A 22,489-nucleotide genomic window follows, 5' to 3' on the forward strand; every position below is an offset into this window, starting at 1 on the left:
GGCACGTTTATCCCTTGCTGCTTTCAGAATTTTCTCTTTATCCTTGTATTTTGCCAGTTTCACTATGATATGTCGTGCAGAAGATCGATTCAAGTTACGTCTGAAGGGAGTTCTCTGTGCCTCTTGGATTTCAATGCCTTTTTTCTTCCCCAGTTCAGGGAAGTTCTCAGCTATTATTTCTTCAAGTATCCCTTCAGCACCTTTCCCTCTCTCTTCCTCCTCTGGGATACCAAGTATGCGTATATTATTTCTTTTTAGTGTATCACTTAGTTCTCTAATTTTCCCCTCATACTCCTGGATTTTTTTATCTCTCTTTTTCTCAGCTTCCTCTTTTTCCATAACTTTATCTTCTAGTTCACCTATTCTCTCCTCTGCCTCTTCAATCCGAGCCGTCGTCGTTTCCATTTTGTTTTGCATTTCGTTTAAAGCGTTTTTCAGCTCCTCCTGACTGTTCCTTAGTCCCTTGATCTCTGTAGCAAGAGATTCTCTGCTGTCCTCTATACTGTTTTCAAGCCCAGCGATTAATTTTATGACTATTATTCTAAAATTCACTTTCTGTTATATTATTTAAATCTTTTTTGATCAGTTCATTAGCTGTTGTTATTTCCTGGAGATTCTTCTGAGGGGAATTCTTCCATTTGGTCATTTTGAATAGTCCCTGGAGTGGTGAGGACCTGCAGGGCACTTCCCCTGTGCTGTGGTGTATAACTGGAGCTGGTGGGTGGAGCCGCAGTCAGCCCTGATGTCTGCCTCCAGCCCACCGCTGGGGCCACAGTCAGACTGGTGTGTGCCTTCTCTTCCCCTCTCCTAGAGGCGGGATTCACTGTGGGGTGGCGTGGCCGTCTGGGCTACTTGCACACTGCCAGGCTTGTGGTGCTGGGGATCTGGCGTATTAGCTGGGGTGGGTAGGCAAGGTGCATGGGGGCAGGAGGGGCAGGCTTAGCTCTCTTCTCCTTAGGTGATCCACTTCAGGAGGGGCCCTGTGGCAGCGGGGGGGAGTCAGACCCGCTGCCGGAGGGGTGGCTCTGCAGAAGCACCGAGTTGGGTGTTTGCGCCCAGCCAGTGAGCAAGTTCCCTGGCAGGAACTGGTTCCCTTTGGGATTTTGGCTGGGGGATGGGCGAGGGAGATGGCGCTGGCGAACGCCTTTGTTCCCAGCCAAACTGAGCTCTGTCCTCCCGGGGCTCAGCAACTCTCCCTCCCTTTGTCCTCCAGTCTTTCGGCTTTCCGAGCAGAGCTGTTCACTTATGACCTCCCAGATGCTAAGTTGCGCTTGCTGTCAGAACACACTCTGTCTGCTTTTGCAAGCCAGACTCGGGGGCTCTGCTTGGCCGGCGGGCTGCCCCTCCATCCCGGCTCCCTCCCGCCAGTCCGTGCAGCGTGCACTGCCTCTCCGCCCTTCCTACCCTCTTCCATGGGCCCCTCGTCTGCCCGGAGACTCCGTTCTGCTAGTCTTCTGGTGGTTTTCTGGGTTAGTTAGGCAGGTGTAGGTGGAATCTAAGTAATCAGCCTCAGGTCGCGCGGTGAGCCCAGAGTCCTCCTACGCCGCCATCTTCCTATCAATTCCTTTCTTTTCTTTTTAAATGTTCATTTATTTATTTTGAGAGAGAGAGGGAGGGAGAGACAGAATGCATGCATGCGAATGAACTGGGGAGGAGCCGAGAGAGAGGGAGAGAGAGAATCCTATGCAGGCTCCCCACTATCAGCGCAGAGCTGGGACGTAGGGCTTGATCTCATGAACCTTGAGATTATGACCTGAAGTTGGATGCTTAACCAACTGAGCCACCTGGGTCCTCCAGCCTTTCTATATAAACTTTAGAATCAGTCCATATCCACAAAATAACCTGCTGGAATTTTGAATGGGATTGCATTTAATCTACATATAAAGTGAGTAAGACCTGATATCTTAATAATACTGAGTCTTTGTATCTATGAATATGGATTAACATTTATTTAGATCTTTGATTTCTTTTGTTTTTGTACTTTTCATCATATAGATCTTGAACATATTTTGTTAGATCTATAACTAAGCATTTCATTTTGGGAGGTGCTGATTGTCAATAGTATTGTTTTACATTTCAAATTCCAAATTGTTCATTGCTAGTGTATAGGAAAGCAACTGGCTTTTGTATATTAACCTGGCATCTTGCAATACCAGGATTTGGATATAATTGTTAGTTTCTGGAATTTTTTGTTTATTCTTTGCGTTTTTCTACATAGATAACTGTGCCATCTGTGAACAAACAATGTTTTAGTTCTTTCTTCTCAATATGCATACCTTTTACTTTCTTTCTTGACTTAGTATGTCAGGCAGGGCTTTCAGTATGATGTTAAATACAAATAGTGAGAGTGGACATCCTTGCCTTGTGCCTGATCTTAGTGAGAAAGCATCTAGTTTCTTACCATTAAATATGATAAGGATAGGTTTTTTTTTCAGATGTTCTTTTTCAAGTTGAAGGAAAAATTAATTTTAAATAGCAGGTTTTCAAGTGTCAATGAAGGATGTTTTATGGGTTAGGGATTACTCTCAAATCATACTTCACAGGACTTCTGTTATATATGAGAATGGTCAGGTACAATAAAAGAAACATCTCTCTTCTCCCAGATAAACATAAACAAATCTAATCCTCCTCAAAGTTTCTCTTTTTAGCAAAGGCAGATCCACTAGTCCACACAATGAGTTCTGTTTCATTAATTCAACTCAAAAGTGTCTACTGAGTCTTTACTAACACCTTTTTTTGCTGCAGAAATACAAAGATAAGCAGAAAAAAAAATCCCAGTACTCAAAGACGTTACAGTAGAATGGGGGCATTTTGGGGTAAGACAGAGTTTGTTGACTAGGAATAAGGCATGCCTAAATTTATCTAAAGTGTAAGGAAAAGTATTTTAGGCTTTAGGATAGTACTTACAAAGTGTTTTTTTAATTTTTTTAAAGTTTGTATTTAAAAAAGTTTTTTTAATGTTTGTTTTTGAAAGAGAGAGAGAAAGCATGCGTGCACGCATGAGTGGGGGAGGGGTGAAGAAAGAGGGAGACACAGAATCTGAAACAGGCTCCAGGCTCTGAGCTGTCAGCACAGAGCCTGACATGGGGCTTGAACTCATTAGCCGAGCTGTGAGATCATGACCTGAGCCAAAGTTGGATGCTTAACTGACTGAGCCATCCAGGCGTGCCTTAAAGTTTTTATTTACAGTCCAGTTAGTTAACATATAGTGTAGTATTAGTTTCAGGTATCCAACAAGTGCTTTTTAAAACTTTCTTCTTGTTATTTCTTAGAGCAATCTATTGGTGATTGATATTTTTATTTCCATCAGATTTGGACTGCTGCAAAAGTTTGCTAAACAGATTGCCTTGAATCCAGTCTGTAGGTTTTAAGGAAAGACAAGAAGATTCCTGCTGTGAGGCTTGTTATTGAATGAAGTGTTACTATCAGAGTGTTAAAAGACAGCCACATTCATGAAACAGGAGAGAATGGCATTCTGGAGACTAACCTGGAGAATAATCTAAAATATCCCAATTTCTGGAATTGAAAAAAATTAGCTCCATTTAGGCTTAGGAAGCTTTCACATGATTGTAATCATCTGATCTCTGAGACCTTTTAAAAATAAATTAACTAGAGTCCTAGAGGTCAGCTGCTGAATGAAAGATTACTACTCGTAAAACATGATTTTGCCTTATTTATTTTTTGAGCAAGGAACTAAGTGTCCCTCACATCTTAGAAACTGTCAAGGGGGAAAAGTTCCCTGTGAGGAAAAAATGCAAAAAGAAAATATTGGAATGGAATCTTTCCACAAATTGAATACGTTTGCATTTGTTGAAGTTCATGAGATTTTGCAGAGTAACAGATAATTTAGAACTGTTTGTTCTAAGAAAAGAGGGGGGTGGTAAAGATGTTCTCCAAAAAAAATCCATATGTTAACATGTCAGTTCTTGGAAAATTCAAAGTATGTCTTACCATCTCAAAAGCAACCCCAGTGGGCAATGGCCGACCAGGGCATAAAAGAAACAGATAGCTGTGCAAAAGGAGCAAACAAAAAAAAAGAAACAGATACTAATGGCAGAGCTGAAAGGTTTTTTTTTTAAATATAGAGACCTAAAGATTAATTTTAAAAAGCTGGGCATTTGAATATTTTCTTCTTAACAAGGACTAGAGGTGTCAGGGTACAGATTGGGAGTGGGGGCATGTGTAAAAATAATCTACATTCTTTAGGAGAAAAATTTCCCAAGCTATACTGTAAAGGAATGATAAGTGAATGTGAGGGCCAAGAGAACTACATTTAATCCCTACTGTATCAAATATTATACTTCAAACTTTATTTTCCTTGACTTAATTTCTGAGAGCTTTTAGGGGTCTTTTTCCACTGCTCATTTCAGGTAGTTCTTTCCTTGACTTTGTGCAACTTTCTCTCACACACATGCTCATTGGTATTATGCTGAAGACTTGAGTGGGACTTTCTGCAGATATTCAGAGTCCCCCTTTCTATGGAACTTGTTTCTTCAAGGCACTCTATAAAAGGGGTGTGGCAGGATTGGTTTCCCCCACTCCTTCTACCACACATATCCCACTATTTTCTACCCCTTTTCTGGGGAGTGGTATATGCCCACTTTCCTAAGGGGACAAGGAAATATCATACTTGCTTACTAGTGAATAACATATAATACACAGCAGAGGCTGGGAAAGTAGCAAAGGTATTAGATGGAAAGGAGGGCCTAAAGAAGGATTTTTCTTAAAAATCTTCTAATGATTAGGAAAGGAGAAAAAACATGGAAAAGGGTAAGCTTTGAAAATAGAGACTAAAAGAGGAAGAGCATTGAGTAGTTCTTGGTAGAGGGCATGGTGAAGTTTCAAATTGAACATGAAAGGGAAGACACTAAAATCCCCACTTTTCTGTGGACATCAAAATGGGTTGGAATTCTTAAGCAAAGGTCTTTATGGGCTCCGTATCAGCACATGGCTGACTAATTGTAGGGGTGTAATTACTGACTGAGCATACTAACTCTCTCTTCCACGAGTGTACAAGGAGACTGTCTTATTCATTTCAGGTTGTTATAACAAGATGCCATAGACTGGGTGGCTTAGACAATGGGACTTTATTTCTCATAATTCTGGAGGCTGGAAGTCCAAGATCAGGATGATTTTTAAAACCCCATTAATTTATACATGCAAGAAACTCAATGAACTTTAAGTAGGGTAAACTCAATGAGATCCGCACCTAGATACCTTAGAATAAAACTATCAAAAGATAAAGACAGTGAAGTATCTTGAAAGCAGCAAGAGCAAAACAACTTATTATGTTCAGAGTCATCAATAAGATTAATAGCTGATTTCTAACCAGAAACCATGGAGTCCAGAAGGCAGTGGGATAACATATTGAAAGTGATAAAAGAAAAAGATGGCCAACAAAGTCAACAAAGAATTCTATATCCAGCAAAATTGTCCTTCAAAAATGAAGGGGAAATTAAGACACTTGTAGATAATCAAAAACTGATAGAATTAATCACCAGAAGACCTGCCCTATTAGGAGAACTAGTCTTTCAGTCTTGAATGAAAGAACACTACACATAAACAAGGCATAAAACAAGCCTCAATACATTTAAAAGGACTGAAATCATACAAAATATGTTCTTTGGACATATGGAATTAAATCAGAAATCAATAACAGAGAATTTTGGGAAACTCACAAAATATGTAGAAATCAACACACTACTAGAAAACAAATGGGTTAAAGAAAAAAAAATCAAATAGAAAATTATAAAATACTTTGAGATAAATGAAAACAAAAACATAACAAAACATATGATATGAGGCAAAAGCAGTGCTCAGAAGGAAATTTATAGCTGTAAATGCATTAAAAAAAAAACAAATGATCCCAAATAAATAACTTATCCTTTTGCCCTAAGAAACTTGAAAAAGTTTCCAAACCAAACGAAAGGCAGGAAAAAAAAATATTAGGACAAAAATAAGGTACAGCATAGAAGGGCAACAACAACAAAATTAATAAAACTAAAAGTTGGTTCTTTGAAAAGATCAACAAAATGGACAAATCTCCAACTAGACTTGCCACAAAAAAAGAGAAGACTCAAATTATTAACATCAAGAATAAAAGAAGGGTCATCACTACTAACCTCAGAGAAATAAAAACAAATATAAGAAAATGCTATGAATAACTATTTGCCAACAAATTAGGTAACCTAGATGAAAAAACACATCACAAAAAAATACACAACTACAGAAACTGACTTATGAAAAAACAGAAAGTCTGAGTAGACCTACAACAATGAAGACTGAATGAGTTCTTTAAAACTTTCCACAAAGAGAATCCAGGCCCAGATTATTTCATTGGTGAATGCTGCCAAACCTTTAAAAAAGATTCATTTACTATGAATCTTTCTTAAACTCGCCCCCCAATATAAGAGGCCAGTATTCCCTGATAGCAAAACTAGACAAAGACATCAAGAGTAAGTAAAACTATGTATCAGTATACCTTATGGCCACAGTCCTAAACAAAACAATAGCAGACCAGATCCAACAGCATATAAAAAGAATTATCCACCATGACCAAGTGGGATTGAGCCCAAGAATACAAGATTGATTTAACATCTGAAAATCAATCAATGTAATACAATATGTTTAATAAAGTATAAAAACCACATGAATATCCCAATAGATACAGAAACAAATCCAACTTCCTTTCACTACAAAACATTTATCAAACTAGGAATAGAAGAGAATTTCCTCAATCTGATAAAGGGCATCTAGAAAAAACATACTTAGTGATGAAATCCTGAATGTTTTCCTCTTCAGTCCGAAAAAAAAATAAGGAGTTTTGTTGTTGACACTTCTATTCAACAATGCATTGGAAGTTCTAGCCATGGAAACCAGTGCAGAAAAGGAGATAAAAGTCACCCACAATGAAAAGAAGTAAAACTATCTCTATATGTAGGTGACATAATCTTGTATGTAGAAAACCCTAAATAAAAAGAAAGACTAAAAATAACAAGTGAGTTTAGCAAACTTACAGGATACAAAATCAATAAAAATCTATTGTATCTCTATACACTAGCAATGAACAACTTGAAAATGAAGTTATGAAACCATTTCATTTATCATGGTATAAAAAAATATTTAGGAAATAAATTAAACAAAAGAAATGCAAGAGTTGATCACTGAAAACACAAAACATTGTTGAAACTAAAGAAAATCTAAATGGAAAGAAATCCCATGTTCGTGCACTGGAGGACCTAATTTTGTTAAGATGGCAATATTCCCCCAATGGTCTACATGTTCACATATTGAATGCATTGTCTATCAAAATCCCAGATTTTTTTTTTCAGAAATTGGTAAGATGATCCTAAAATTCATATGGAAATTCAAAGGTCCTAGAATCACCAAATAATTTCACAGAAGAAAAAGAATGTTGGTGGACTCATAGTTCCCAATTTTTAAACTTAATAGAAAGCTACAGTAATCAAGACAGTGTGGTTATGGCATAAAGATAGACATATTGCCAAGACTAGTCAATAGTCTTTTGAGAAATAGTGCTGGGAAAACTGGATATCCACATGCACAACAATAAATTGGAACCCTTTCCCATACTATACACAAAAATTAACTCAAAATGGACAACAGACCTAAGTGGAAAAGCTAAAAATTATAAAACTCTTAGAATAAATCATTAAAGTAAATATTTGTGACCTCAGATTAGGTAATGGCTTTTAAATATGACACCAAAAGTGCAAGCAACAAAAACTATTTAAATTGGACTTCATCAGAATGGTAAGCCTTTGTGCTTCAAAAGACTCTACTGAGAAAGGGAAAAGACACCCCCCGGATGAGAAGAAACATTATGAAATCATATCTCTGTTAAGGAACTTGTATCCATAATAAAGAACTCTTACATCTCAGTAATAAGACTAATAATCAAATTAAAAAGGATTTGAATAGACATATTTCCTGAAAAGATATAAGAATAGCCAATATGCATATGAAAAGATGCTCAACATTAGTACTCAGGGAAATGCAAATCAAAACTACAATGAGATACCTTTTCACTTTCTCTAGGATTGCTAACATTCTTAAGAAAGACAATAATAAGTGTTCATGAGAATGTATAGAAAGTGGAATCTCATATGATGCTGGTGGCTGTCAGATGGTGCAGCCACTTTGGAAAACATCTGGAAGTTCCTCAAAATGTTAACTGTCAATTTTACTTCTATATATATACTCAAGAGAAATAAAAACATATATTCACACAAAAACTTAGACATGAATATTTATAGCAGATTAACAATAGGTAAAAATGAAAACAATTTAAATATTCATTAGGTGATGGATGGATAAACAAAATGTAGTATATCCATAGACTGTTATTTGTCAATATAAAAAAATTAAGTTTGGATACTTTCTACAACATGGATGAATATGAAAGCATTATGCCAAGTGAAAAAAAAAACAGTAACAAAAGACCACATTCTATATGATCCATTTGTAGGAAATATTTAAAATAGGTCAATCAATAGAGACAGAAAGTAGGGAGTTATTGCTAATGGGTATATGGTCTATTGTTGGGGTGATGAAAATACTCTGAAGGTAGATAGTAGGGATAGTTGCAAAACCATCTAAAACCTACTGAAAATCACTGAATTGTGCAATACAATAGTGTGAATTTTGTGGTATATTAATTATATCCCAATAAAGCTGTTAAAAGCGATCAATTCAAGAGGACACAGTTTTAAACATTTTTACAGTTACTAACAGAGCTTTAAAATATATGAAGCAAAAACTGACAGAACTCAAAGAGAAATAGATATACCAATAACTATAGTAAAGATTTCAGCACTCCCTCTCAAGTAGACAGGCACTAGTTAGGATATAGAAGATTTAATGTCAAGCCACTTGCCCTAATTGGCATTTGTAGAACATTCCACCCAACAATAAAAAAAAATAAACATTCTTTTCAGGTATCAAGTATATCTGGAACATTACCAAGATAACCACATTCTGGGACATAAAATAAGCCTCAAAAAATTTAAAAAGATTCAATCCAACATAGAAGGTATGTTCTTTGAACAAAATGGAATTAGATATGAATAACAGAAAGAGATAGGAAAATTCCCTAGTAATTAAAAACAAACATCCTTCTAAATAACCCATGGGTCAAGTAATAAATCAAAAATGAAATTAGAAAGTTCTTTTGAACTGAATCAAAATGAAAACATGATATCAAACTTTATGGAGGTAAATGAGTATTTAGAGTAAAGTTTATAGGAATAAAATACCTGCAGTAGAAAAGAAGAAATGTCTCAAAGCAATGACCTCTACTTCCACCTTTAGAGACTAGAAAAAGAGCAAATTAAATTCAAAGTAAATGAAGAAAGGAATAAATACAGATAAGCACAGAGATAAATGAAATTAAAAAATAAATGAAATCCACAGCTTGTTTTTTTTGTGAAGATTAATAAAAATGATAAACCTCTTACTAGATTGATCAGAGGGAAAAAAAAGAAAACACACAAATTACCAATATTAAGTCCTACAAAGGACCTGATAATCAGGGATTAGCATGGATAACTCTATGCCAATGATATGAAACTTAGCTGAAGTGAAAAATGTTCTCTTTTTTGAATAAAGTTTATTTATTTTGAGAGAGAGAGAGAGAGAATGAGTGCAGGGGAGGGGCAAAGAGAGGGAGAATCCCAAGCAGGCTCCACATTGACAGATGTGGGGCTCGAATTCACCAACTGTGAGATCATGACCTGACCTGAAATCAAGAGTCCAACGCTCAACCCATCAAGCCACTCAGGTGCCCTGAGAAACGTTCTTTTAAAGACACGAACTACTAAGATTCAATCAGGAAGAAATACATAACTTCAATAGCCCTGTCTATTAAATAAATTTAATTTATAATTAAAAACTTTCCCACAAGGAAACTCCAAGCCCAGATGGCTTTACTGGAAAATTCTACCAAACATCTAATAAATATATGATAGCAATTCTCTTCCAGGAAATTAAAGAAGGAGGGACACTTCTCAGCTCATTCTATGAAGCTATCATTACCTGTATGGCAAGATGAAAGACATTATAAGAAAACAAAACTACAGACCACAGATACGAAAATTCTTTAACAAAAAAAAAATTCTTTAACGAAATTAGCAAGTAAAATCCATATAGTAAAAAGATAATATCTCACAGCCAAGTGGAACTTATCCTTGTAATGCAAAGTTTATTTAATATTTGAAAATCAATTTCTATAATTCACCACATTAAAAGACCATATGATCTCAATAGTTGCAGAAAAAGCATTAGATAACATCCCATATCTATTCCTGATAAAAATTCTCAGGATTCCTACTGCAATAAAAGGAAACTTCCTTGATCTGATGAAGACCATCTATGAACAATTTACAGCTAATATCATACCTAATGGTGAAAGACAAAGTCCATCTTACCACGTCTATTCAACACAGAATTGGAGTTTCTAGCTATTCAATAAAGCAAGAAAAATAAATAAAAGTCATTCAAATTGGAGAGGAAGAAATACTTAATTTGCAAATGACATGATTATCTAGGTAGAAAATCCTATGGAATCTATACAAATTGATTTTAAACTATTAACTATGTTTAGCATGATTGCTTGATACAAGGTCAATATCCAAAAATCAATTTTATTCCCATATACTAGCCACATGCAATCAGATATTGTAATAAAAATGCCATTTCTAATGTCATAAGATACAAAAATATTAAGGGATAAATTTGGCAAAAAATGTGCAAGAGCGGCACACTGAAAACTAAAACACATTTCTGAGTGGGGAAGAAATATATTGTGCTCATGGATTGAGAAACTTGATACTATTATAATGTTTATATATCCCCAACTGACATATGCATTAAAAACAATCTCAGTTATATCCCCAGTAGTCTTATTTGTAGAAATTGAGAATCTGATCTCAAAATTTATATACAAAGTACTTAGTATAACCATACAACTTTGAAAAGAATACAGTTGGAGGACTTTCCATTACCCGATTTTATGACAATGCTAGTTACTCCAGACAATGTTACTGGCCTAAAGACAGATCAGTGGAACAGAATAGAGAATTCAGAAATAAACCCACACATGCACGATCAATTAATATTGAGCAAAATTGTTGAGGCAATTCATAGGAAAAGACTAATCTTTTCAATAAATGGTGTTAGATAAACGTGCAAAAACCAACCAAACAACGTACTAACCTCCATCCTTACCTCATACCATATAGAAAAATTAATTTAAAGTGGACCGTCATGACAGAACGTATATCAGTATTTCCCTGGGGTTGTGGGGAGAAGTGGAAAGGAATGATTCCAAAAGGAACAAGGAAACTTTTGGGCAAGATGGATAGGTTCATTATCTTCATGATGACAATGGTCTCAAGTATATATAGGTAAAAACATCACACTGTACACTTTCTTTCTTTCAAAAAAATTTTAATGTTTATTTATTTGAGAGAGAGAGAGAGGCAGAGAGAGAGGGAGACACAGAATCTGGAGCAGGCTCCAGGTTCTGAGTTGTCAGCACAGAGCCCGATACAGCTCAAACTCATGAATAATGAGATTATGACCTGTGCAGAAGTCAGATGTTTAATTGACTGAGTCACCCAGGTGGTGCCCCTCAAATTGTACACTTTCAATATGGGAAGTTTATATGTCAATTTTATCTCAATGAAGCTATGAAAAAAATTCAGGGGAGTATTTCTGTGTTCTCTCTGTTAAATTACACAGTTTTGGCCTTTCCTACTTTGCTATTATATAGTGGAAATAATGTCCTACCTGCTTTCCAGGTCTTCAATCTTTGTGCACTTTTAAGCCCCACCTCACTCCTCTATTCCCTCTAGAAAGCTTTTAGTAAGTTCACACTGTGAAGTCTTCCTGACTTGAGACTTATTGACAAGAGGTTGCCTCCTTGATTGTTATCACTCCCCACTCCACACTCCCTCAGCTCTACCCTATGGCATGTGATGCTCAGAACCATCATCCAACATTGCTTCCTAGTATAGTGCTCCCCAGGGTAGAGACAGAGTCCTGAGCCTCTATACTTCTGGGAGAAGGGACAACCTTCCATCTTAGAATGGATACCATGTACAATGGTAGGTGTGAAATGAATAACTAACACAGGACATGTTTTGACACCCATGTTTTCTAAATGGGGATCCACTTTCAGTTTGTACAGTTGGGACATCATTACATCAGCAAAATATGATAGTTAAGGGGTAGCATCTAGAACAAAACTACAAGAGGTAGAAGAGCCCAGTGAGGGGAAAGGGCTGCAAGGTCACCCTTAATAGGAAGAAGCCTGTCAGCAGATATTTTCAAAGTATATTCCAAGAAATAAATCTCCTTAGCTGCCATCAGTCTAAGTAAGTATGCCCACTTGCTTTGTGCTAAACATCCTAAGGTTCTGAGCTTACAAACAAGTCTAAGGCATAACTCTTGCCCTCAACAACATTTTGGTATCTCAAAGAGAAAGGTAAGAAGCCAATTCCTTACAAAAAATTATAGTTAAGTAATGTAAATCAATTGTAAATTTTAACCACCTTGTTCATTATGGCTAAGTGTATAATTAAATACAATAAATTATAGAAACTATACATTTTAATTTCCAATTAGTGACTTACCAGAGCTCCAAATTGAATAAACCTCAACAAACCTAGGTACTGGTATAGATGCTTAGACCAGGTGTATACTGGCTAAATATTGCTGTCAAAATTAGAGTTCAGAACAGGCAGTCCTTTAAGACAGACCTATCACAGAAAGGGACATTAGTTAGGCTTTCTGTGCAGTTGGATGAAGGCCTAGAATGGCCTACATTCAGCTCTGAGTGCCTATTCTAGTGTCTGTTGATTAGTAAGTGCTAAGTAAAAATGTGAGTCCATGCGCTTAGCTCATAAACAGTGGCTAACAGATATATTTCATTGGGTGAGCCATTCCTGAATGTGTGATGTATCTTATACTGAAAACTCAAATAATGGATATTATAATTTAATCCAATTTCTTAGAGAGATACTAAAAGTGACATGTGTATAACCAGACTCCTTGTTCTTTACTAATGACCTTAATACAGACAACCTAAACTCAAGCATGAAACAGGGTCATCAAATGGATTGAATGTAAATTACTGTTGAAAAGTCAAAGAAATGGTGACTTTTTCCAGTGATTGAAACTTATACTTTAAAAACAGTATCAATAATAATCACAAATTTAAAATTAATTCAACTTCATTTCTTGATCTTTAAAAAAATGATTTGGAGTGCTTCTCAGTCATTTTATTAACTCCAGAGAGAGATGTAGGAGAGAAATTTTATAGCATTGGCCATTTTGACAGATTTGAAAAGTCCAGTCAGGCAGAAACTAATTCTCTATTTTTAAATTAATTGATTTGGCTTCTGAGTTTACTAGGCCTTAGTTTTGGCATTGTTCATATACTACTCTAGTTTTCCTACTTTGCAGCAGAGATAACATGTGCAAGGAAGTATATGCAGAATGTCCATGGAAAATCAGCATCAAAACACAAACCCTATCTCAGGAATCTGATTCATAGCCTCCTAGAATACCATGTTTCAAACAGTGGGTCATTACACACCAGGTTAAGAGATAAGTTTTATAGACAAGAACAGCATTAATAAATAGAAAATATCAGAGTGTGAAAAGCACTGTACTAATGCTTCTTGTTCCCAAATGTATGTACCCAAAATGTATGTCTTAGTTTAGATCAGGTGCAACAGATTATTACTTAATGCATACTTACTGAGTACCATCCAATAAAAGAGAACTTCTTTTTAAAAATATTTTTAAATGTTTTATTTATTTATTTATTTTTTTTTTATTTTTAAAAATTTTTTTTTTCAACGTTTTTTATTTATTTTTGGGACAGAGAGAGACAGAGCATGAACGGGGGAGGGGCACAGAGAGAGGGAGACACAGAATCGGAAACAGGCTCCAGGCTCCGAGCCATCAGCCCAGAGCCTGACGCGGGGCTCGAACTCACGGTCCGCGAGATCGTGACCTGGCTGAAGTCGGACGCTTAACCGACTGCGCCACCCAGGCGCCCCAATGTTTTATTTATTTTTGAGAGAGAGACAGAATGTGAGTGGGAGAGGGGCAGGAGAGAGGGAGACACAGAATCCAAAGCAGGCTCCAGGCTCCGAGCTGTCAGCACAGAGACTGATGTGGGGCTTGAACCTACAAACAGTGAGATCATGACCTGAGCCGAAGTCGGACGCATCACCGACTGAGCCACCCAGGCGCCCCTAAAAGGGAACTTCTTAAGTGGTTCTCTGGAAGATCTAAAGTAAAAAACTTGAGAAATATTTTTTGATCTCACTGCAGAGCCATCAGTCTTCCATGGCATTCAACATCTTGGTGAAAACTGAAATATTCGTCATTTATAATATCCCAAATATACAATAGGTAATAAGACTATACTGTGATTAAGTTCTGAATGACTGATTCAATTTTTCCATCTTCATCTAAACATTGGTTTCATGCAGCAAGGATATTGCCACAGAGGAACTGATCCCCCAGAAAGAATTGTTTCTTCATTCCAAACAATGCCAGAATTTCATTATTTTTTTCTCTTAGATTTGCAAGAGGCATCCATTGCAACCCTCCTGGCCTCACTGTATAAAACAGAATGTGCTACTCATGAGTGATAAGAAAAAAATTAATTCTGTATTTGGATTAATTCATCTCTCTCTTCCTGCCAACTCACCTTGACTTGTGGGGAAATACTACAGAGTTAGAGAGAGACATTCAGTGGAACCTACCTTCAAGGGGATAATTAATTGATGGTCTTTGATTTCTAAGTTTCTGCCCATAATCAAAGGCAGAGAAAACACTCTTGGATGCTCTGGGCATCCCACACCTGCTCAATGTATGAGCTCATGCTTTTAATTAACTTTGAAGAAGCCCTAACATATCCCTTTGCCAGGGTATACACCATGCAAAACTTGTCTTCTGAACCTTCTTCTCTTCTCATGTCATTCTTAGTCACTCCAGCTATCCCTTCTTCAATATGCAGAACCTTCACATGGCCCACCACCACTATCCCAGGCACAGTGTTGAATGTCTTCTATCACCTGCTCTTATTTACAGTATCAGATTCCCTAAAGACCTTTCCTCTCCCATCAGAACTGACCTTTCTTCCTAAATATCATTATTCTTAGACCTCAGTTTATTGCTAGGTGATAATGAGTGGTGAATGCTTTTCCACATAAATGATTAATTAATGTGCTAATTAATGAGAACAAGCCTGTTCACTTCCAAGGGTGCTGCTCAAATGATTGGTGCTATTATCCACTAGTGTTATTGTCTACTAGTGCTACAGCAAGAAGAGCTAAACATGTGATTGTTGGAGCTGGTAGAAAACATACAGGGTGTTTCATGGGAGGGTGGGGAGGACACTGATGCTAGGAGGGGAAGTGACTGACCCTTTTGGGTCATTCCATTGGGACCTTAGTCACTCAGTTGACAGCTGAACCTCAGAAACTATCCAAGAGATGGATTGATATAGCTGAGTCAGGAGGCCTAGATTCCTTTCCTACTTTGTAAACTAAACCTACGTGTCTTTCCAATTCCTTTTTCTTCTTCATTTAGTTGAACTAGTTGATTACACTGGCCTCTCCAGCTCTAAATTTCTGTGTTCAATGTAGTCCCAAGTGGGAAACTCTCTTACTGACCATTAATATGGCTTCATACTTACCATCATGTTCTGCCTATAAGACAACATGCTGTTACAGTTTCTTTGCTTGAAAAGGGAATTTTGTTCATGATTAGGCTGATCATTTGTGCTAGTCAGCTGGTTCAGTCTTGGTCTATACAGTGTCCCAATGTAATTAATACTTCTGCTTTCTAAGTGTCTACGATGGATGATAAGTTTTATGGCCACCCTACTTAGGTGAGCAGAGGGTAGGCTGGGTAAACAAACTCAAAGAATTATACACTGGTAGCTTTGTTGTCATTTTCATAGTTTAGAGGGCTTCAAAACTTCTAATAACATGACAAAAACGCACATAAATAACTTTCCTTAATAGAGTAGAACTCTCAGCACATATTTACTAAAGTGTATTTCCTGTTTATGTATAAACTCTATGATTTGAAGTTCAGTTCAAGGTAAACTAACTCCTATGCTCTGATACAAATCTATTCCATGCTGGAACCCCTTGAAACTGGGATCCTTCCTCCTGGGTGAAGCACACACACATTTTCTATAATTCCCATAACCAGTTCTGCCTTGGGACTTATGGTATTTGGTCTACAACTCAGTAAAGCAATAGGTTTTTTTCCTGGAAAGAAGAAAAAAAAAAGGTCTCAAAAAAGTAAATAAAGCATTTCATTTGATTTTTCCCTAAGTGTTCCAAAATTAAAATGTAAATTCCTGTCTTGGGAAGGAGGAGGTAGAAATATCATTTGCTTTCAATACTAAGGCCTCTAAGACCACAAACGGGGAGGCAAAGATTAAAATAAAACATGAACACAGTCTTTTATCTGTCTGTGCATTTCTATCTTAGAAAGGCTAGTGAAGTCTGGCTGAATATTTTGAAAACCTGATTATTATTATACCTTGCATGTGGTAGAAGCTCACTATTCACCCAAACACACCATGCTTTTGCTCACAGTGCTTTTTTGTTTAATGGAAGTTCAGTCTTATATTTGTCATATTCCCCTATCCAAAGCTTGGGCACTTCTAAACAAGGACCCCAGAGTTGCTATTCTAGGGAATGTCTTACCTTTTTTTAAGAAGTTACTTGAGAGTCATCAGTCTCTGACAGACCACTAAGAAAAATAGACACTCTGGGGTCTTAGGAGCTAGAATTTAATGCTAGTCTGGTAATAAGAACAACTCGATTCACCACTAGCTTCTTAGTGTTTAACCTGGGAAATCTGGCGAAGTCAGAGTGGCAGGATGCACAGTGGTTAAGAGGATAGGAACTGGATGACGCCCTCCTTGTTCTGCCATTTACTGATGTGTTACTCAGGCATGTGACTGAACCTCTCCAGGACTTGTTTTTTTATCTCTAAAATGGAGATCATAATAGTTTCTATCTCATAGGGTTGTGTGAAGCATGAAGGAGTTCTTAGAAATAAAACATTTGCAGCATAGCCAGACACGAAATAGGAAGAACAGACACACAGCAGCAAATACTTGAATCTTTCTAGGTGTTCTTTTCTATGTTGGCTCTCCCAACAACCTCCCTTCTTCTGCGTTTCTTTTGCACTTGAATTACACTGTTTAGTACTTGTTTATGTATTTCATTTTCCCAAAAGAATGTAACCTCAGTAACCAGCCCAGTGCCTGCCATGTACAAGATGTTGAATATGTATTTCTCAAGAGCCTAAATGAATTAATATGTAACACAAAAGAGTTGGACTGGATAATTCTTTAGCCACTTTAGCTCTAAAATTCTGACTCTGTGATTCACAGACTGAGTGATTTTAATGGAATCCAGAAGCTTTCTGAATCAAAAAGAAAATTTATTTTTCAAAAAATGTGATGCAAATGGCTCATCACAGTAACCAAAAAACCAAATGAAGAGAAAGTGAAATTATACCTGAATCACTCTGCTTGCTTCAGAACCCAGGTGGGAAAGATTAGAAATGGGTCTCTTAGCAACAGTAGGTAGATAAATTAATTTAAAAAAATACAAGTAGGAAGGAGTGCATTTGGGGATTCCTATGAAACTACCCAAAGAATGTGGGGTTTGATTTTACTGGATTCCCTTAGATATTGAAGGGATCAACTCTACATCTAATTCTCCACTGAAAAGAGACACTTGGATGAGTTCCACCAAAATACAGAAGAAGGATCTTAGACTCTTGGGTAATGAAATCCTAGCACTGGGACTTTGGTTTATGATAAATGAAATGTATGAAATATGGAGAGAAAGGCAGAGAGTAAACAGAAGATGGGTGAGGGAGCTAGCTGTAATCTGATTATTCATTATCTTCCTTCCTGATTGTTAATTGAACATTACTACTTTATTGTCCCTAAAAATCTAAGACAGAATGAAACCTGCTCCCATTACCAAAGTCAAAGAAGGGTTTAAAAGTCATAATCTGCAAGTGCAAGATTGCACTGGGCTGCCTAATCTGCAAGTGCAAATGCCTTCTGAATGGCTTTACCTCTAACAGGGGAGACGTCTTGAGCTCAACAAACACTTATTGAATATGGGTTCTGGACAAAGACACATAAGACAGGACCTCTGCTTATCAAGAGACCTTTTTTCTTTCTTTCTCCTTTCCTCCCTCCCTTCTTCCCTTTCTCTCTCTTCCTCTTTCTCTCTCTCCCCTCTGCTCTCCTCTCCTTTCTTCTCTTAAGAGAAAAAAAAATAATGGAAACTTAGAGAAAGCCAATCTTGGAGAATCAAAATGACTAGCGTCAGTTCTAGCTTTCACATGGATGTTGACTTATGCTTGTCTCTTGTTTACTATAGCCATCCTTCAATTCTCCCAGTGGTGGTGTGAGGCACAGGTGAATGAAGTAGTGGATGGGAAAGGGCTTTGTGTTTGTTTGGATCATCTAGGAAACAGTCATCTAGATAAGATTCAACCTGTAAGAGATGTGTTAATATCTACAAGAGAAGAAGACTGCGATGTAGGTATGGTTCCTCCCTGTGAAGGAGAGAGGAAGGAAGGAGGGATGTGTGGGAAATATCTCAAAGTACAGCTCAGTTCTAGGAAAATTTCTGCCAGCCTATGGGGAGTCCATCAGCCAGTCACTCAGTGGAGGAGTCCTGCATCTTGACAGATGGGCCTGCCATATCATGCCTACTAACATGAGTCATGGCCAGGGAGTGGCCAGTGGGAAGTGGACCTGCGTGTGGGTCCCGAGGGCCACAGCTTGATCTTTCCTGTCATACTCCTGAAGTAACAGATGTGAAGGGCATGTTTTTATGACTGTCATAGGCTCCCACACTATTTCCTGATATTTTATCTTACCCAAATTATACTCTAAAGCAATAATTCCTGAAATCTGGACTAGACAGTGGTGAAACTAAAAAACAAACAAAAACAAAACAAACCAAAAAAGGATAGATAATAAACTTTTCATAAACTTACTAAAACAACTGTTCTTTATTCTTAATTGATGTCATTATCTTTTTTTTTTTGGCATTAAAATATCTATTTTTAATGAAATGAATGTAATTCTAGAGAGGTGATATGTTTAATGTCCTTAACCTGGCACATTTAAAAGTGGGCACCTCTATGGAAGTTCCAACAGAATTTTATTGTTTAGGTCAAAAAGCCAAAGACTCACAACTTTAAGATAAGTGTAAGCCATAAAGCACAGTTTGAATGAAAATGTTTATTGTTAATAGTTTTTTTTTTCCTTCTTGGAAATGAGAGGAAAATAATCAGTATCAAACATTCACAGCTACCGCAGCCTGATTTCTGGCCAGAGACCCCAGGACCCCAAGAGGTGCAGGAAATCTGGAAGGACTGTCTTTAGTCTGACTGAAATCATGGAGGAGGAGGCAAACATAGAGGAATGCTTTTGTCAATGGCATAAAGCTCGTCAAGGAGAACTAAGGAGGACTTGATTTTACTAAGGTGGCATTCTTTTACTAAGGACCCAGAAATGGATCACAGAAAAGTAAAAAAAAATGCATTCAGGGATATGTATTATTTTCATGTTTCAGGACAAAGATAGCTAAAAAGCAAGTTTTTCTAAGTGCTCAGCAAGCCCAGGCATATTTTTGCTTGAGTAGAAAAATAAAATCAAATAGCCTCTGCTCTTATAAATCCACATTATTTATATTTTAACATGACAGTATTGGTAAGAACTAGTAATTAGTTGGAAGTATCTGGTCAAAATCAAATAAAATTGAGTCAACCAGTTCCCTTAAATTCACTTAAGTCTTTTTCAGACTTTATAATATTAAATTGCTCATGTAAAGTGGCTCTTAAGAAAACAAAATAAAGGATAGCTTGAGGATATCTTGTCAGACTTCAATCATTGTAGATTAATTATGTTTTTCAGAAACAAAGCACATTGTTTGAGATGTCTCCAAGCTTGGCAACACCTGAGCTGGCATGTTGAAAGAAAGATTGGTTTAGGCAGGTAAATGTTTTCAGATTACTTGTGGTTGAGTTATTTCCAGGCTCCATTCTCAGCCAACAGAAATTCTGATTTGTGGGGCCAACACTGCTCTACTGGGAAGGAGGCACTGACAGATACCATCAACAGGTAAGTTTGTGTAAAGACGAAGAAAGCCATCAGGGGAATACTTTGAAGTGTTTACCTACAAAATTTTACTTAGCACTGCCAAGCTCCTAGTCACCAGCCATTTCTGGGCAAGATACTATGCACTTTTTGGATGGCATAGCTTGGATACCACAGGATTTCCATTCCTAGTAACTTGGTGAGAGGGGGATGGGGCAACAGAGAAATTTAGAAAGCCACATCTCAGAGGAATATTTAAATATCCATGACTGATAAGATGTAAACCTACCACAGATGAATAGTATTTATACAGGTAAATCTTTAGAAATTTGATTTGAATGTGGGCTGTTTTTCACCATTTCTCAGAGAAAATGTTGTGTGGAGAGAATATGGACAAGTTAAAGAGAGTATTCCTATATAAAGCACTTAGTTAAGCATGTGGAACTCATTACCAAGACAGGACAAGAAGAAAATATAAACAAACTAGAGGAAGTTCTAGATTCATATTATGAATAACAAAAAAAAAAATGATGAACATTCAGATTCACCTCCAATTTTTTCATAAGGGTATTAAGGACATCAGACCAAGGAGAAGAATAAGATGAACAAAGGTGAGGATGTGTAGGGCAAAGGAGAGAGTCATTGCAATACAGCATTTTTCTAAAAATTTGTTTCGGTATCCAAAGAGACATAAATCCAAGACTGGGAAGACTACTGACTGTAGTCTGACTATAGAACCTCAGTTGTTATTATTTTTAGAGAGGCTGCAAATGCAAGTACTTTCGTAGTCCACAGATTTTAACTGTTCGACTGTGGATAGAATGTAGGAGACAGTGGAGGTATGTGTGGCCTACGAACAAGGATGGGAAAAATTTATAGCAGTTTTTCACATCTAACTGAAATTTAACTTTTCCTTAAATTATGAATGTAGGCAACAAACCATAGTAGTATTAGTATTTACGACTCTGCACCAATATAAATAAAAAATATCTTCATATCATAATTTTAGTAAGTGCAGGTATTTTGAACTACCATTTATATTCCTCACATTTCAAAATTATAGTAGGTAAGAGACCTATCATTAGATCTTGTATTTGATATATTAATGACAACACACATATCCGTAACATAACAAATTTGTGGGTTTTTTACTATTTGATTACTGCATTTCAATAGCATTTGTTTCCTTTGTAATTCATTATCTTTTATGTTTCTCAGACTACCAAAGGCTTCCATGACATAAACAGATTACAAATGCTGGCCTGTGGGAAAAGCAAGGAAGCCTGGAATCAAGAGGCCTGGATTTATCCCTATATCAGTCATTAATTCACTTAAAAAAAAACCACTTTATTTTTTTAGAGCAGTTTTAGATTTGCTAAAAAATTGCCAACATAGTACACAGAATTCCCACATATTTGGCACCCAGTTTTACCTATAAATAATACCTTATATTGATGTGATATAGGTATATTTGTTATATCTTGTTGATACATTGTTGTTAACTGAAGTCCATACTTGATTCCCTTAGTTTTTACTCAGTGTCTTTTTTCTGTTCCAAGATCTCACCCAGGATGCCTCATTAAATTTAATCATCATGTGTCCTTAGACCCTTCTTGCCTGTGAAACGACTCATTTTTCAACCCAAGTCATTTAATGTTTTGGTTCTTATGTGTTTTATTGATCCTATAGTTCTTTCCCAAGCAAGTAAATGTTCAGTCAGTAGGTGCTGCTTAATTGATTGGTGGCCTAGTCTTTAAGGAATGCTGTTGAGGACAGAGATCCCATCTGGCACTTTTGTTGAGCAGGCATATGAGCTTTTTTTTTTTTTTTTTTTTAAATTCTTAGGTTTTCTATTATTAGCACTATTTTAATTGTTATTCTGGTTGATACATAGAAGTAGATAACTAAAACCCACTGTAAATATTATGTACAATATATGCTAAAGTGAATTTCTAAATTCTCTAGCAGCAGGGATCTGTTTATCAAAATGCCTTGTATTGAGAGATACTTAAAGACTATACTTAGGGAAAATAGGTCCACAATTAATTGTACAATGAGACATGAGGTATTTTATTTTAAAATTTTCTTTCTTTTGTTTTAGTCTGTTTGGATTTCTTATGAATGTGAATTATTTTAGGCAGGCAAGCATGCTCCAGTTTGATCACGGTTCTGCCTACCCCCACCCCTGTCTGCAAGTCTCTATTATATATTGCCTCCCTTTACTCACTTGTGAAACTGGCCCCTGTAGTCTTTTGACTTCTCAACCTGTTGTATAAGATCTTGGTTGCATTT

The sequence above is a fragment of the Panthera pardus genome, unplaced genomic scaffold, assembly GCF_024362965.1.
Source record: "Panthera pardus isolate Hobbes unplaced genomic scaffold, ASM2436296v1 HiC_scaffold_2, whole genome shotgun sequence".
Taxonomy (NCBI): domain Eukaryota; kingdom Metazoa; phylum Chordata; class Mammalia; order Carnivora; family Felidae; genus Panthera; species Panthera pardus.